The following is an 18640-nucleotide window of genomic DNA, read 5'->3' on the forward strand; positions in this document are numbered from 1 at the left end:
GCCAACTCTATTAATTTAAATAGGATTTTCTTGTGAAAAACTACCTAATAAAATTCATTTTTTCTGAAAAAGTGATGGAAAAACTACCTTTTATAAAATATGTAATAAGAAACTACCTATTATAATGCAAAATGTTTGTAAAAGACTACTATAAGTTGGAATCTCGCCGTTGACTTTTTTCTCCGGCGTTGACCTAACCACGTGACCATTAACAACCCTTTTGCACCCAAATTTCTCGCCCAATTCTTCGACACCCTCTCATAGCCCTAAACTTCAATTACCCGTTCATTTTCATTGTCCTTCCCCTCATTGCAGCAAATACGTTCCCTTCTTCTTCCTTTCAATTATGTAAGACTTCCTTTAATTTAATTAGGGTTATTTTGTTGTATCAATTGTTCGGGGTATACAAAATTACAACTGTCATCGCCAATAAGGAACCACCACCTAAACCACCACTTCCCATCGCCCTTAGCACAACCAATTGCTACATGAGAACCACTCGTTGTACCCATTTAAACTCATACCATAAGTTATGAAATACAACTAAACCCAAAACCCATCTCAATTTTTTCGTCAATTGCATATTTTTGTTGTTGTTATTGTTGTTGGTTAATGATATAGGCAGGCTACATCTGGCTTCACTAATTTGATCTTCGAAATTGGTGGTAGAAAGGATGTTCTTAAGGGAGAGGTGGTTGTGTAATAAAGTTTGTGAATGCTGGGAATTTCAGAAGAAGAACGAGGTTGATAAATGAAAAGGGAAAAGTAGGTGGAAATTGAGTTAAAAACAAGTCATTTAGAAGGAAAAAGTCAACGGTGAGATTCCACTTATGATAGTCTTTTACAACAATTTACATATTAATAGGTAGTTTCTTACCGTACAACAATTTTTTTTAATATGTAGTTTCTCACAAAAATCGGATTTTATTAGGTAGTTTCTCAAAAAAAAAAATCTTTTTAAATAAACTTTGAACATTCTAGTACTCACCTTGTTAATATTTCTTAAAATATTTAGAAATTTCTAATGCATCAATTAATTGACAGAGCTTTGAATTTAATAGATAGAGTTTTCATGTGACAATGCTTATGAATAATAATCATAACAAAAATAAATTAAAATAAAGTAAATTAATTGGTTGAAAGTCAACATTTTAGCCTATTTTATATATGATACTTTCAACAATAATCAATTAATTGACTTTATTTTTTTCTATAAATTTTGTCGCTAATATCCATAAACATTAAGGTTTTTTCACCAAATACCCTTAAATTTCGAAAAAAAATTCACCAAATGCCTCACTATTTTCAAAAGTAACCAGATACCCCCATAGTTTTTTTTTAAAAAAACACCAAATGCCCTAAATGACTAAAATGGTTGTTAGCTTTGTTAGTTATTAACTTATTAACCCTTAATTAAACAAAAGAAAATATCTTGCTAGGTTTTCTTGCTTTAGTTTGAATACTATGCAAATTACTTGGTTAAGATTTTGAAGATCATTTTGGACCTATGGCAAAATTTCAGGTCGAAGTTGGCAAAAAAAAAAAAAAAAAAAGACACTAAAAATGCCTCAGTGCGTGCAAGCATATTAACAAAATAATACCAAGAATATATTTTGATATTAATTTTTCTATATACATAATTGACCATTAATGTTTTTTTGTTACTCTGTACACATTAACAAAAAATATAAAATGTTGATATTATAAAACTACATATTGTGACAAATTTAACAATACCCTCCCATGATCATATTTAATTGTACATTCTGAGAAAAATTTTATTCAAAGTTTTTTTTAAAGTTTGACAATAAAAATAAAAATGGACATTATATTATGGGATGGAGCGAATACTTTTTTTTTAGTATGTGTAGGGAATATTTCAAGCATCTCACACTTGAGCCCCACTGTGATCATACACTTAAATATGGTGGCGTTCAAAGGGAAGGAAGATAGAGTAAAAGAGTCGCCAACAAGTTTTAGGAACTTGTATACCATTCACAGGGTGAAGGTTACACCCCTTCACGATCCATGAGATCGCTAACTCTATAGTGGTCTGGAACCATGACTGGATATTTGGGGATGAAGGTACAAATCCAAACTAACAGAGATTGAACATGCCCTAAAAATAGGCCTCTATTTTATTCTTCTCGTATTCATGTGCGCTTTTTGACTAACATATAATCAATAGGTTAACCCTAAACCTGTTTATCTATGTTGGTTGAATATTAATGCACAAGAAAATCTATTATTGGCAATCACTTGAATTATAATCATATTAGCCTAAACAAGATTATTAATTATCTTATTAAGTGTGATTACAAGTACAAATTCCCTTTAAACATGCATGAAAGGCGTGATCAAGCAACAACAATAATATATACATCAAGCAACATAATAATAATGAAGCAACATAATAATAATATTAATCTCAATCTCATGAAAGCATAATGATATTAGCAATATCCTAGGCATGATACTAACAAGATTAATAACAAACCCTAACATGTTACTAAACATTAAAGATCAAAACTTTATCCCTAACATGATATTAGGAAAGATATAGGAAGCATCATAAACATACATAATATTAGAAATCTTAGTTATTACCCTAAACATGATACTAGGAATCATAAAAACATCCTAACATGATATTAGGAATCAAAATAATCAAAGCATGATCTCTATATCAAAAGATTAACGATTAAACTACTTACTTGGATGCCTCGTATCTCTTTCTAATAACAAAATACACGCGTTAGTAACTTCAAGGAAAATATTAAATCAAACAATTAATTAAAAGAATTAAATAAATATTTAGGACCTAACCTTCAGAAAGTATCAACCTTTCACGTTTAGGGAGAAGGCAACTTCGAACTTGGCTAGGTGTGTCTAGAGCTAATGTATGTGGAATTTTGTAAGAGGGAAGGTTTAGAAAAAAAATAGAGAAAGAAAAAGCTTCTAGCTTTAGAGAAAGAATAGAATAGAGATTGAAGGTTGTGAATGAATAAAAACGGGGAGATACGACCCCTATTTGTATAAAAATAGCCCGGAACCCGAATCAAGTCCCATTCGGAGATACGACAGGCTTAGCGCTAGGCGATAACTGTCAACGTCAGGCGACAACTGTTAGCACAAGGCGACAACCTTGTTGTCTTGCGCTAAGTCGGAAATCAAACGCGCTTTATACGCGGAATCCTCTTCTTAATACGATGAAGCTGTTAATTCCACGTTGATCAGATTAAAATCATGTTTGTGATAAATCACATATTTTATTCCAAATAAAACTCTTTAAAATATAATTATCAATGCTAATACTATTAGAATTTAAAAGAACTTTCTAGATTATTCTAGAAGATTAAAGTCAATCTTAATAACTTTAGGAATAATAATTAATAGGCCCTCCTTTAGATCATTGGATCGCATATAAAATTCATTTCGGGCCCAATTTAGTATTTTGGTCATAACTTCCTCATTATTCATCGGAATTGGGCTTATAATATATCCTTGGAAAGGACTTTTTGAGCCCAATCCAACTACACCATTATTAGACCTTTATCATGGACAATATTAAACAGGACTGGCTATTTTCATAAATAGAGTATAAAAAGAAATATTTTCAAAAACAGAAATAGAGATATTTTAATAAAAACAACCACACTACTAGACTTTTCACACTTTCACTTTGTTTGATAATCAAATGACGTGAAAGGTATTCATCACTGGGTTTGGTTTGTGGGAGACACATTTGGGTGTCTACAGTATGTACAAGTACTTTTCTAATGACATTATGTTTCTTTATAAACACTTCCTTCGTTTTGTTTTTGTTGATACATTTTGACTTTTGTGACTATTTCACAAACTCTACTTTGACTACCATTTGTGATTCATTATTATGGTATACTATGTACTATAGTCATGTAAGATGTAATTAGAATCATCTCAATGTATATATTTATAATTATCAACTTTTAATTTTTACTTGATTAATCGTTGAACTTGTACACAAACTTGATGAAAGAAACGTGCAATTAAAAAAGAATGGAGAAAATATTAATTCTTTTTTCTTAAGTGCATTGATTTGGCTATCTTAAGTACAAATTAGATCCCGTGCCATGCACTATTTTTCACTCTTTAATTGTTATCAATTTAACACCTTTTTTTTAAGTATGCAAAATAATTTGGTTCGAAAGTACTATGAATATGTTTTTTTTTGTTGAATGTATGTTGTTAAATAGCCACATATAACACATGTTTTTTAACTGTGTATTTAACTGTATGAGAATTATTTGTCTATTTTAGGGACAAATTGGTCCCGTTATTCTTCTAGTTAATCAACTAAGTATTTTAAAACTATGTATAAAACTATAAGAATATACTACATTAATTTTATGGTGCTATTGTAAAAAACAAAAATTACCTATTTTTTTTATTGAATCCAAAGTCAAGCAACTTAAAATATTATTATTTGTCTTTCATGATTACATATTATTTTTTATGCAAATTTTCTTCTATTACAAACCTTGATGGTATTATTGTATTTACTTTTTAAAATTTTTTACATTGGACGATTTTTATTCACCAATTATTTTATACTTTGTTTTATATCGTACTAGGTTAGAATATGTGCGATGCAAGGTTTAAAATATATTTTATAATATTTATATTTTTAAATAATGGATAAATATAAATAAAAAATTATGCATCTTGTTTAGGGTAAAAATACCCTAGACATGTAGACCAATAAGAGAAGGCCATGTGTCAAGTTCAGGTTGGCCCAAGTGGCCCAATAGCCACCTGACACGTGTCCCTTTCAGATAGCTTCTGGAATGACGGCCTTCAAGGGCCCAAATCCCAAGAAGCGTCGTAATTCGACGCAACCCACTAAAATCTAGGTCAAGTGACCTAGATAGGGGCACACCCACTAACGACCCTATAAATAGGGAGATATTTCCCCATTTTTGGGACACATTCAATCATTTTATTACACCTACTTTCTCTCTCATCAGAGAAACACCTGAGCTTGGAATCCAAGTAGATACCCACCTAAATTTCCGTACTCTTTATTCTCTTTCAAGTTACGAACTTGATCTTCGGAGGCAGAGCTCCAACCACTCGGAGTCTCCGTTGATTTTGCAAGTACAACTCAGCCAGACTAGTCTTTGTGACATAACTCTCCCGAGGGACAAAAACTCCCAAAACACACCTTGTAACAAAATATTTGTAACTTTAAAATTTTTGAATTTCATCAAAATTATGATATAGTATTTGTTAAATGTCGCTTAATATATATTTCAATGTAGGAGTCCATTTATTAGTGTGCTATTGACAATTATTTAATTATTTTAGGATAAATTGAGGGTTTGTTCGCTTCAGCTTAATTTCAGTTCAGTTTAGTTCAGTTCAGCTCCAGTTAGTTCAATTCAGTTCATTTCAGCTCTAATCAGTTCAGTTCAATTCTACTCCAATCACTTTAGTTCAGTAAATGAGAACAGGTCCTGATAGGTTGCTTGTAGTTATAATGTAGAAGATTCTAATATTCAAATTTCAAATTTATTAAATATAGTAACTGCACAAAAAAAATGACTCATCCTTGCATTTAGTCGGGAAAAAACTTGTAATGACATAGAAGATTCTAATATTCAAATTTCAAATTTATTAAATATAGTAAATCCACACAAAAAAAATGACTCATCCTTGCATTTAGTCGGCAAAAAATTTATTATAATAGTGACATGTGGACAGTGATGATGTCAGCAACGTTTTGTTATAGTAATAGTTAATAGATAACTTTTCTTTTTTTATTCAACTTTCCATTTACAAATTTTTACTACACATTTTCTTTTTTTATATATTAAAATTATATATTGACAAATTTTTCTATTCAGAATCCTTTTTGTTAATTTTTTATTTCATTATATTAGACTTTCCTTTAATTTTATTGACTAAGTTCAATTTCCAAATCATATTAATTCCTTTAAAATTTATGGAAATTTTTTATCAAAAAAAAAAATAAATAAATAAAATTACATTTTTATCTTGTATAATTATTTTTCATAAGAGAATAATGAAAGGGCCAAAAACATATGTGTCACGCCAAGAATCAAGTAATTGGCACATGTTGTTTTTAGTGTGTCTTTTAGTATTTATTTCATGATATATGTGGAGTATGTTAGATTATTCATTGACTATTATATAATGATAAATAGTACTCTCTCCGTTTTTTTATAGGCTAGAGATGAGATTATGCGGAGTTTTAGGTGTTTTAATGAAATAAAATGTTAGGAGAGATGTTAGTGCGGTAGATAAAGTTAATATTTTATTGAAAATTAAAGTGGTGTGAGAAGGAATGGGGACCATTGGAGGAGTGAGAAATGATAAAATACGGAAGAGTGGGAACATTATTCGTGGGTAAAGATATACTATTAAATTGTAAGAGATTTCCAAAAATGGAACTCTAGCTTATAATAAAAAAGGACGAAAATAGTAACTCTAGCTTATAAGAAAAAACAGAGAGGGTATTCTGTATAAAGTTCTTAACTAGGTTTTTTTGCCCGGGCGATGCCCTAGATTACTACATGAAACTAAGTGATCATTAATATACATTGTAAACATGATTTAATTTTCTTTGAATGAATATGTGTTTTTTTTAAAAAATAATTATACCATGTATGTTGTTTTAGGTGTTTTTGTCCCTTGGGAGAGTTACAACACGAAGACTGATCCGCAGTGAGCTGTACTTGCAAAACAAACGGAGACACCGGTTGGGTGGTGCTCCGCCTCCGACGCACAAGTCAGTAACTTGAAACGGAATAGAGAAAACGGAAATTTAGGTGGGTATCTGCTCGGGTTCCAAGCTCAGATCTTTCTCTGATATAAGAGAATAAGGGTGTAATTAATGATTCAATATGTCCCCCAAAGTGGGGAAATATCTCCCTATTTATAGGGTCGTTGGAAAATGCGCCCCTACCTAGGTCACTTGACCTAGATTTTAGTGGGCTGCGCCGTTTTACGGCGCACTTAGGAATCTGGGCCTTTCAAGGCTGCCATTTTAGAAACATATCTGAGGGCGCCAAGTGTCAAGAGGATGTTGAGCCACATGGGCCATCCTAAGCTCGACACGTGGCGACCTCTCATTGGTCCACGTGTCTAGGGTAATAATACCCTAAACATTTGCCCTCACAGGTCGCACGTGCATGTCACGTGGGGCGTGTGACACGTGTCCACCTCTCATAGGTGAACAGTAACGGGGTAAAATTTTGAATTTCAAATCAAAATTTTCCCCCCACTTTTACTTTCTATAAATAGAAAGTTACCTCCCCTCCTTTTCTCACTTTACATTTACATTGACTTTTTAGAGAGAGAAAAAGAGAGATTTTTCTCTGCTCCCGCCTGCATAATCAGCGAGTTTCAAGCTTCCGAGTACTTAGCAGTTCATCACCCGGCTCACCGGCTGTAGCGGTTTTCAGATTTTCCAGAGTTAAAGCAAGGTAACCGCATGTACCATTTTGGCTTTTCTCCTTTTCAATTTGCATACCATTTTTTGCCTGTATACCCGACTTTCTTAATAGAACATAAATGAGTTCCCAATCCACCCACTCGGCACTGCCTAAAACACTCAGCCGATCCCCGGGAACGGCTGAGTCTAGAACAGGGGGTGCCTCTTCTGGACTGTCGGAACCAATATGCTCATCTCCGAATTCCTCCCTCTCTATGTCTGTGCAGGACACAATGGCCAGAACGAAACAAACGGCCAGGCGGTCTATGAGCCGGCGCACCATGATAGTGCTTGCCGATGAGGTTTTCCCGGATGGGAATCCGAGGGATTTGGAGGAGAGTGGATCCGACGAAGAGGCTCCTTCTACATCCAGGAGCTCTGGGGTGAGAGATGTGGACGGCGAGGGAGCCGCCTCTTCCAATGAAGCCGGCGATGCTGAGGCCGCTCAGGGATCAAGAGAAGAATCTTCCGGCTCTGACCAGGGGGATTTTGCGGCTGACTATCAGCAGCCACCAAAAGTAGCTGACAACCCCAACCCAAAGAGAACCCGGTTGCTACCGAGCAACATTGCCCTTCTTAACAGCGGGTTCAGGGCTTTTAAGGAGAAACATCCCTTTGGAAGGGAATGGGAAGTTATTGTCCCTCCGGCTGATGCTGTAATGGCCTGGGGGGACGACATTGATCATGCAGATGACTACTTCATATACTATGAGGCGGTAATAGAAGCCGACATCCGGTTCCCCCTCCACCCTGGGATTAGGAAAATCCTAAAGGGGTACAATCTGGGGGTTTGGCAGCTCACCCCAAACTCGTGGGTGAACATTTTAAGTTACATTGCCGCCTATGAGTTCCAAAACTTGAACCCTAGATTCTCCGCCTTCGCTCACATGCACTATTTGAGCAAGGCTCCAGGCGGCCAAGGGGCATGGTATACTCTGACTACCTTGCCCCAATACTTAATGACTTTGGATAAAGTGTCCAAATGGTCCGGGTGGAAGGACAAGTTTTATTTGATTTCCTCCCCCACCCTAAGACACAACCGGACACTGCGCCGGTACAACACTGAGCCGGCTCTTCTTGGACGCAAATGCCCTCTCCCGGAACTATCTACTAAAGCCCGGAAGCAGATCATGGAGCCGGGATTTTTTGAAACTACAACTGAGCCCATGGGGGATGGGACTCACATTATTGTTCCTAAGAATTGGATCCCCCACCCGGACTTCTTCAAAGATGAATGCTTTTTGTCCGCCTGCGGACTGAGCACAATGTTTCCCAGGGGTAGAATACTTCTCACCCGAAACAATTGTTATTTTCTTTTTATTACAAACTTGCTTTAATTCTTTCTAACTTGAAATTCTTGTTATTGCAGAAGAAGCCCTGAAGATGGTTGACCAGGACAAGACTCCTGCTAAATCGGCTGCGCAATTGCGCAAGGAGGCGGCTCTTGCCAAAAAGGTAGCCGTCGAAGCGAAGGACAACAAGAAAGGCATGGTAAGACCGCCTGACTTAATGTTGGCATTTTTTTTGTATATATACCGGTTGGGTATACTCATATTTGCTTCTTTCTCAGGAGTCCGCCAAGAGAATCCCTCGGTCATTCTCCAAGCTTCTCAAAAGGCAAGGAGATGGTCTGGAAAAGACTCCGGCTGCCAAAGCCGCAAGAAAGGACCCCCCCCCCCCAAAACAAAACTCTGCCCAATTCGGACGTCCAACGACTGGGGGCAAGTCTTCTGCTGTTCTGAAGAAACTGAGTGAAAGCTCAGAACACTAGAAAGCGCCGGAAGCCTCTACGGCCTCGAAGGGTGGCGAGACACCCAAGGTTGCAGGCGGTGCGGCAACCACTGGGGAGGAGAACAATCCGGAGATCCAACCGGAAATTCACGGTAAGGAACAAACTGAGATACCTTGGCCACTTGATTTTATGAGAGTCAAGACCAAGGTTGATTTTTCAAAAGGGTCAGTCAACAGCCGGCAACAAATGAATGCCAGCTACGCTGCTTCTATCTCACAAAGAACTACTTTTGATGCAGATCTGCTTCCTAACCCGCCGGATCTCGCCGGCTTCGTGAAGCAGATGGTGAGGACCCTCACCCGGTCTGAGAAGGCTTCCATACTTGATCTGCAGGTCGTGGACTTTGACCGGATAATGGGCTCTTTGGCTGAGGCACATGATTCCTCTATCTTGATGTCTTTAATATTTATCCTGACTTACTCATAAACCGACTGTAATTGATTCAGGCCATGGTGAGAGTGGACAGTCTCCGCGGCCCCTTTAGGCGAAAACAGGAAGAGGTAAATGACGCCAAACGGAGGGCCCTAGAAAACCTCAACTTTGTTGAACATTCTGATTATATGTGTAATTTAAAGATTAAAGCAGTAGAGTTGAAACAGGAGGAGCTGATCCGGAGTTTAATGGCTGCAAACGATGAAGCTAACAGCCGGGCTGATGACCTTGACAAGCAGCTGAAAGATGCCAATTCTGATCTCAAGGCATTAGAGGTTGCTGACAAAGAGAATGCCCAACTCCGGACTGACAATGACCGCCTAAGGCTCGAGCTCATGACCCTGCGCAACAAGCAGGCGGATGAGCTGGCCAAGGAGCAAACCCGGCTGACCGAGGAGAATGAACGGGACAACTTGGCCCGGCTAAAGATCACCTGGGGCCTCCTTTACCCCGAAATAGACTTTGAGGTCTATAAGATGAGGTATGATTACGCCACTGAGGTGTATGATGCCCAGCAACTGGGTGATGCTCCACCGCCTCGCTTCATAGACTGGGCTTCTGAGCAGGGATATGAAGTCTCAGATGATGATGAGGAGCAGGCAGATGATCAGCAAGAGGGCCAAGCCATCCAAGCTTAGCCGGAGAAGACCCTACCTAAGCCATAGGTGGTCCTCCCCCTTTCTGCGGCAGAATGCCACCCATGTTTTTTACCGGCTTGCATGCCGTGTTTTGTTGTATCTTTTTACCAACAATGGGGTTGGATTAACATTTCCACTTTCTTACTTCACCGGATGTGTCTGGTTAACAATTATTCTGGCCTTTGTGCCATTTTATATGAATGAAGTATTCCGACTCAGTCGAATTTTATATATGTCTTGAGTTTTTTTTCGATTTGAATTTTTATTCCTCTGTTTGCAATTCTATAGTATTTTGCCCAACTTAAAAAAGCATGCGGCAATTTGCAACCCGTGTGCTCTTGCCCCTGGGCGGCTGTGTGGTTGGTTTTATGTCAGGCTGATTGATTGGCTTGAAAACACTTGATACTTAGAGAAGTATAGAGTGTTTTTAGGCCAATCAATCACAATGGTGATTTCCCCAAACCAAGTGCACAGCCGGCCATAAAAGCGGGTGCTTTGAGCTTCTTACCCAGACGGTTATATTCCGTCTGGGGTTAACGCGTAGCCATTACACAATCCTTTGCCCCAATAGGGGAAGTGAGTGCAACTTTGGAATAAATAACGCAAGAATCTCTATCAATGACCGACTGATGCCTATGGGCATCCAGTATCTGGAAACTTATTCGTTCTTCCTAGGTTATTTTGGTCAGACGGCTATGAGTTGACCAATTTGGTCGTTCAATTTTTGCCGTCTGCATGGGTAGAACCGACAAGTAGTCCATTCTCTGCGACGATTGCACCCAGAGGGGTGTCGCCGGACGCCTTTGTCCATGTTGGGACGGGCGATTTTGTAAAATGAGCAACCATCCGGCCATTTTAGCCTCTGGCCTTGTTTGAGACCGGTTGTATAGCCACTAAACGTTTTTGCGCTTAGTTTTTAGTCAGAGTATTGGATTTACACTAAGTATTGAACTTAGTTTTTAAAGCAAACGAGTCTGTCTGGGTATTACCAAGACGGACTTGCAAATATTTGATCATACTAAGTATCAAACTTAGTTAGATAAATAGAGAATCCGTCTGAGTATTACACAGGAGGATAGTCAAGTAGTTGAATAAACAAAGTATTAAACTTAAATAAACAAGAGATCTGAGTATTACCCAGGCGGATAAACAAATGTAACCTTCACTAAGTGTCTAACTTAGTTAGGTAAATGGGGAATCCGCCTGGATATTACCCGGATGGATAATCAAACGATAACTCAATTTTGCAAACAAAGTCTGAATCTTCATTAATTGACTCACTGTTTACAAAAAGTTTACATTCTCAGAAGTAGTACTTTTTTAGATTGTCTACATTCCAAGTTCTAGGCAGGCGCCTGCCTTCTAGAGTTTCCAGGCGGTAGGTGCCATCCCTTACTTCTTCATAGATCCGGTAGGGGCCTTCCCAATTTGGAGTTAGCTTTCCCACCTCATTGGCCCTACCGGTTGCCTCCATTTTCCGTAACACTAAGTCGTCAACTTTCAAAGGACGCTTGTGCGTTCTCTTGTTATAGGCTCTGGTCATCCTCAGACGGTATATCTCATGGCGTAGGACAGCATTGCCCCTACGCTCCGGGAGGGAGTCCAATGCCAGCCGCATGGCCTCCCAATGTGCCTCTTCATCATAGAGCAAAACTCTGAGAGTCAGCTCATAATGCTCAATAGGAAAAACGACTTCAGCACCGTATACCACGAGAAATGGGGTTTCGCCGGTTGCCCCCTTCACTGTTGTCCGGATGGCCCATAGGACATGGATTAATTCTTCTGCCCATAAGCCACCGGCTCTTTCTATTTTCTTTTTAATGCCGTCTGAGATGAGTTTGTTGAAAGCTTCAACTTGGCCATTTGCTTGGGGCCGGCCAACAGATGCAAAATAGCTTGAGATCCCCTGATCTCCCAACCAAGTTTTTAGCTGAGGCGTCTCAAACTGAGGACCATTATCAAACACCATAGACATAGGTACCCCGTACCGGGTGATAATGTTCTTCCAAATGAAGGAATTTACGTCTGAGGTCTTGATTTTTTGACCGCCTCAGCCTCCACCCACTTGGTGAAGTAATCCATAGCCACCAAGATGTAGCGCTTTCCGCCTGGAGCAGGCGTGTAAGGACCTAGAATGTCCATTCCCCATTTTGCAAACGGGATTGGGCTGTGGATGGCCGTCAGATCAGTAGCCAGTCGGTGAATGAGTTTGCCAAATTTTTGGCACTTGTCACATTTCTTCACCAACTCCTTGGCGTCTGCCTCAAGAGTGGGCCAAAAGTAATGTCGTCTGGCTCTGACGGCTAGGAACCTGCCGCCTATATAAGAGGCGCAGAATTCCGGGTGTAAGTTTTCGAGAACTTCCTTCCCCTTTTCTGGGGTGACACACTTCAACAGGGGTTTAAGAAATCCTTCTTTGAAGAGTTCTCCATTTTTCAACTCGAAGCTTGCGGCTCGCTTTTTCAGGACGGCTGCTGCCTGTGGTGAATCAGGGAGTGTGCCGTCTGAAAGATAATCTCGGATGGCATCCATCCAAGTGGAGCCTCGGTCTAAGGTTCCAATGGGCTCTTCATGTATGCTTCTTTTTTCAAGAACTTCCCAAAAAACCGACCGAGGAGTATCAGAATAGGCGTCAATCTTCATTGCCCCTGCCGCCTTACACATGCGGATTCCAGCTAGCAGGGCTTCATATTCTGCCTTATTATTTGAGGCTTGAAACTTAAACCGCAGTGCATATTCAAATTTGTCCTTCTCTGGGGACTCATATATAATTCCTGCACCACAGCCGTTCTTTGTTGAGCTTACGTCTACATACACTTTCCAAACTTGGTCAAGATTTTCCGGTTGCACCGGTCGGGTCATTTCAACAATGAAGTCGGAAAACGCCTGACCTTTCACTGCTTTCTTAGGTTCAAAAGTGATTTCAAGACTTTGCATTTCAATAGCCCATTTCAACATTCTTCCGGATGACTCCAGGGTAGACATTGGCCGCTTGAGGGGCTGGTCGGTGTAGATTACCACCGGATGAGCCAGGAAGTATGGCTTCAATTTCTTGGAAGCCATATACAGGGCAAGGCCAAATTTTTCTACCATGGGGTACCGGAGCTCAGCATTTTTTAAGACATGGCTAATGAAATAGACCGGAAGCTGAACACCGTCTCTCTCAGCAAGGAGAACGACACTGAGGGCATGATCTGAGACAGCTAAATACATGTATAACACCTCCCTAGGCAATGGACTAACAAGTCTTGGCAAAGAGTGGAGGTGTTCATTCAGCCGTTGAAAGGCTGCCTCAGCCTCATCCTCCCATTCAAATCTGGTTTTCTTCCTGATTGCTTGGAAGAAGTAAAGGCATTTGTCACCTGATCGGCTGAGGAATCTCCCCAGAGCGGCCAGGCAACCGGTTAGTCTCTGTGCTTCCTTGAAAGTGCGGGGTGACTTCATGTCAATCACCGCCTGTATCTTCTCAGGGTTAGCCTCTATCCCCCTTTGATCAATCAGGAATCCGAGAAACTTCCCAGACTCAACACCAAAGACGCATTTCTTAGGATTTAACATGACCTTATGCCGCCTGAGTGTGGTGAAGGTTTCTCGGAGATCAGCAAGGTGATCCGTCTGCTGTTTGGATTTGACTATCATGTCATCAATGTATGCCTCTACATTCCTCCCAATTTGATTAACAAAGACAGTGTTAATCATCCGTTGGAATGTAGTCGACGCATTTTTCAAGCCAAACGACATCACCGTGTAACAGAATAGCCCCTGATCAGTGACGAAGGCCGTCTTTTCTTGATCTTTCTTCCACAGGGGTATCTGATGGAAGCCAAAGTAGGCATCCATGAAACTCATCAAGGCGTAACCGGCTGTAGAGTCAACCAGACTTTCGATCTTTGGAAGCCGATAACTGTCCTTTGGAAACGCCTTGTTGAGATCTGTGTAATCAACACACATGAACCAGGTCCCATTCGGTTTCTTAACAAGGACAACATTGGCCACCCAGTCGGGAAAATTATTAGGCCGAATGAAACTGGCGTCTAGCAGCTTTTTGACTTCGGCAGCTGCCGCCTGACTTCTTTCCTCGACGTGGTTTCTTTTCTTTTGCCGGATGGGCTTCTTTTTGGGGTCCACGGCGAGTTTGTGGACAGCGAGATCCGGGCTGACGCCTGACATCTCTTTCACTTCAAAGGCAGAGATGTCTTTGAATTCCTTCAGTAGAAGGTGCAAGTTTGCACCCAAAGTAGCATGAGCAACCGTCCCAACCTTAACAGTACGTTCTAGACGGCTGTTGTCCAGAACCAGATCATTGCTTTCGCCAGCCGGTTGGGGACGGAGCTCATCTGACCGCTCACCGGTCAGTGATAGCTGTTTTTTCTCCTTCTTCACCTCCACCAGCAGAGGTGCCTTTCTTTTCTTACCGGCTGCTGTAGGGGCGGGTGCTGGATCGGCATCCTTGACATTGTCAAGGTCTATTGGTTCCTGGACACTTGGGGTTACAGTGTCCCTGACGGCTGAGAGGTAGCACTCCCGAGCCGTCTTCTGATCCCCATTCAGGGAACCAACAATGCCATCATCCTTCTCATACTTGATGAGCATGAGAGATGGGATGATTACTGCCTTGGCTACGTTGAGGGTTGGCCGACCTAAAATAATGTTGTAGGCGGTCAGCTCCTCAACGACAAAGAATCTGACGACAATATGTCGTCCCTGGCCTTTCTCCCCCAGCCGGATGGGTAAATCAATTCTTCTGGCTGGGTAGACCATCCCACCCCCAAAACCAATCAAGGGGTGGGTGACCGGATCCATGCTGCTGATATTGTATTTTAGCTTCTGCAAGCACCGGAGGCTGATGATGTATGATGAGCTGCCGGTGTCAATAAGGATTCGTCCAACCAGCTGGTTGGCAACCTTACATTCAATGACCACCGGGTCATCATGCGGGCGGCGGACGCTGCCCCTGTCCTTCTCAGTGATTAAGACGTCTGGGAAGGAGGAGCTGGCTTCCGCCTGCTCATCATCATCTTTGTCCATCTTTTGAAGATGGATCTTGGTGCCCCTGATGGTAGGGCCACCACATGAAAACCCGCCTGCTATAGTGTAGACCGGCTCCTTGTCGGTATCCGAACTACTAGCAGGCTGGGGGGTAGTCTTGGAGGTCTGACCCTTGTTTTTCTTTTTTTCCCCGGCTGGGGACTTGGAAATATAGGACTTCAGCATCCCCTTGTCAACCAGACGGTCCAACGTCCGCTGTAGGCTGAAGCAGTCGTTGGTGTCATGGCCAACTTCCTCATGATATTGGCAATATTTATTTTTGTTCCTGGATTGAACGGAACTTTTCATTGGATTCGGCTTCTCAAGGGACAGCCGGTCCTTTATCTCCATGAGGATGGAGTTGCAGTCCTTGTTAAACTCGTACTTTGGGACGTACGGTTTAAATTCTTTCTTCTTCTTCTGGGACGGCTGGTCAGAGCCATTAACCGCCCAGACGTCTTTTCTCTTCTTGCTTTCTTCTTTCTTTTTTGCCGGCTGAGCAGGCCGGTTGTCTCTCTGCTTGTCATACTTCTTAGGGTCCGACTGGCTACCAGGCGAGCAGAGGTCCGTAGCTTGAATGTAGCTTTCCGCCTCCCTCGGGGCCGCCTGTAGGGTGAAAGCCCCTTTTCTGACTAGGTCGAACTTAAAGGTCGACCCGTCACTCACACCTTTAAAAAAGTCTGTAAAAGCTACCTCATCAGTCAGTCCCTGAATCTGAATTCTGATCAGGTTGAACCGCCTGACATATGAGCGCAACCCTTCTCTCTCTCCCTGCTTAACAGTGCTCAAATCAAGGCTTGTTTTCTTAGCAGGGATGTTCATTGAAAAGTTGGAAGCAAACAGGAAGGCAAGCTTCCTGAAGCTGTCTATGAACCCGACTGGCAGGTTGCCAAACTATTGTTGGGCAATGCCCTTCAATGTAGCCGGGAAGCATCGACACCAAGTGGCATCATCCAACCCCTACAGATACACGAGGTTGATGTAAGCCATGAGGTGGTCTTCCGGATTGGTGGTACCATCATAGGTACCAACCAACACATTCTTAACCTTGGCCGGCTGAGCCGCCTCGGTTATCTCCCGAGTGAACGCAGAAGGTTGTTCACCCAGGCGCAGCAAGCGAAGCTGCCAGTCCAATGGCTGGACATTTGGATACGCCGCCTGACCCCCAAAGAAGGCCGGCTGCATGAAGTGAGGAGGATACTGCCCGTAAGCCTGAGTAGGCACATACGGGACGACTCCAATCATATGAGGGCCAGAATGGACGGTATTACCGCCTGTCTGGCTCTCATGCAAGGAGGGTGCACTCCCTGCAGAGATGTTGTTGAAGCTGTCTGGAAAGTTCGACGTTGAAGCCGACTCAGACAGCGATTGGTTTCTCTTTCGGTTAATAATCTCCCGGGCATCAAGAGCTGATTTTTTACTTCTCACCGGCTGCTGAGGCCGGCGAGTGTTATTGGTGTTCCCTCCAGGAAGGAGAATTTTTTACCAATCAATGGTCCCAGCTTCCTTCTCCTTTGGATGGGGAGTGGGCTGCCGGTTTCTGACTGACTTCCCCTTCTCTGGAGGAGTCTTCTTCGCCGACTGACCTTTACTTGGGCTAGCCCTGCTTTTGGTGATCAGCTCTGTAATTTCACCCTTGAAACTCGTCATGAACCTCATGAGTTCGTCTCGGGTGACAGGGGCTGATCCAGCTGCCGTTTGGGTTGCCCCTTCCGGCTGCCCAGGGGGTCTGCTCGGACCCGCCTGGGAGCCACCCCGCTCCAGAGTGTCTCTTGGCCGGATGCGTTTAGTTCTGAGAGAGCCGTCTTCGGCCGTAAAAGCTTCGACCTGAGGATCTTCATCCTCATGGTCTGTAAAAACTTCTGGGTCTTCACCCAGACTGTTAGGGGGTGGTACAGACTCTTGAACCATCTTCGAGGTACTCTCCCCACAGACGGCGCCAAATGTTTTGGGTGTTCTTGTCCCTTGGGAGAGTTCCAACACGAAGACTGATCCGCAGTGAGCTGTACCTGCAAAACAAACGGAGACACCGGTTGGGTGGTGCTCCGCCTCCGACGCACAAGTCAGTAACTTGAAACGGAATAGAGAAAACGGAAATTTAGGTGGGTATTTGCTCGGGTTCCAAGCTCAGGTCTTTCTCTGATGTAAGAGAATAAGGGTGTAATTAATGATTCAATATGTCCCCCAAAGTGGGGAAATATCTCCCTATTTATAGGGTCGTTGGAAAATGCGCCCCTACCTAGGTCACTTCACCTAGATTTTAGTGGGCTGCGCCGTTTTACGACGCGCTTAGGAATCCGGGCCTTTGAAGGCCGTTATTTTGGAAACATATCTGAGGGCGCCAAGTGTCAAGAGGATGTTGAGCCACATGGGCCATCCTAAGCTCGACACGTGGCGACCTCTCATTGGTCCACGTGTCTAGGGTAAAAATACCCTAAACATATGTATATATATATATATATATATATGAAAATTTTGATAATTACCACCATCTATAGTAGGCAAATTGGAATTACCACCTCAAGTTTTTTTTTCAATTACCACCTAGTTTTTTCCAAAACTTTATAAACTCCAACCTGTTTGAAAAATGACGTCATCCTGGGACCCAATTTTGCGTTTACCCTCTCTCCTCCCTTGAATTCCCCTATTTCCTTGCCTTCCTTCTCCCTTTTTATAAATTCTTCTTTGAAATTCAATTTCAATTACTCAAATTAGGTTTACATTTTTTCAATATTACCTACTTCGAATTGAATTGACTAGTGTAATTAGGGTTTAGGGGTAATCAATTTGGGGAGTTTTGCTAAAATTGAAAAATTAGGGTTTATGAAATGAAAATTGGACAATTAAATTAGTAATTGGCTCGAAAACACAATTAAATCATGCAATTTGGGCAAGAGAAACAAGGTAATTCGAGGGAGGATTGAGGGAAAATGCAAAATTGGGTTCTAAGATGATGTCATTCGTCAAACAGGTGGGAGTTTAAAAAGTTTTGGAAAAAACTAGGTGGTAAAAAAAAACTTGAGGTGGTAATTCCAATTTTTCCTATTATAGATGGTGGTAATTATCAAATTTTCATATATATATATATATATATATATATATATATATATATATATATATATATATATATATATATATATATATATATATATATATATATATATGATATTTATAACATGTTTGATAATTAGCTTAGATGGCTAAATAGTCAATTTTGTTGTAGGTGGTTTGGAGTTCGAATCCTCTTCATAATTT

Source organism: Chenopodium quinoa, unplaced genomic scaffold (genome assembly GCF_001683475.1).
Source record: "Chenopodium quinoa cultivar QQ74 unplaced genomic scaffold, ASM168347v1, whole genome shotgun sequence".
NCBI classification, from domain to species: domain Eukaryota; kingdom Viridiplantae; phylum Streptophyta; class Magnoliopsida; order Caryophyllales; family Amaranthaceae; genus Chenopodium; species Chenopodium quinoa.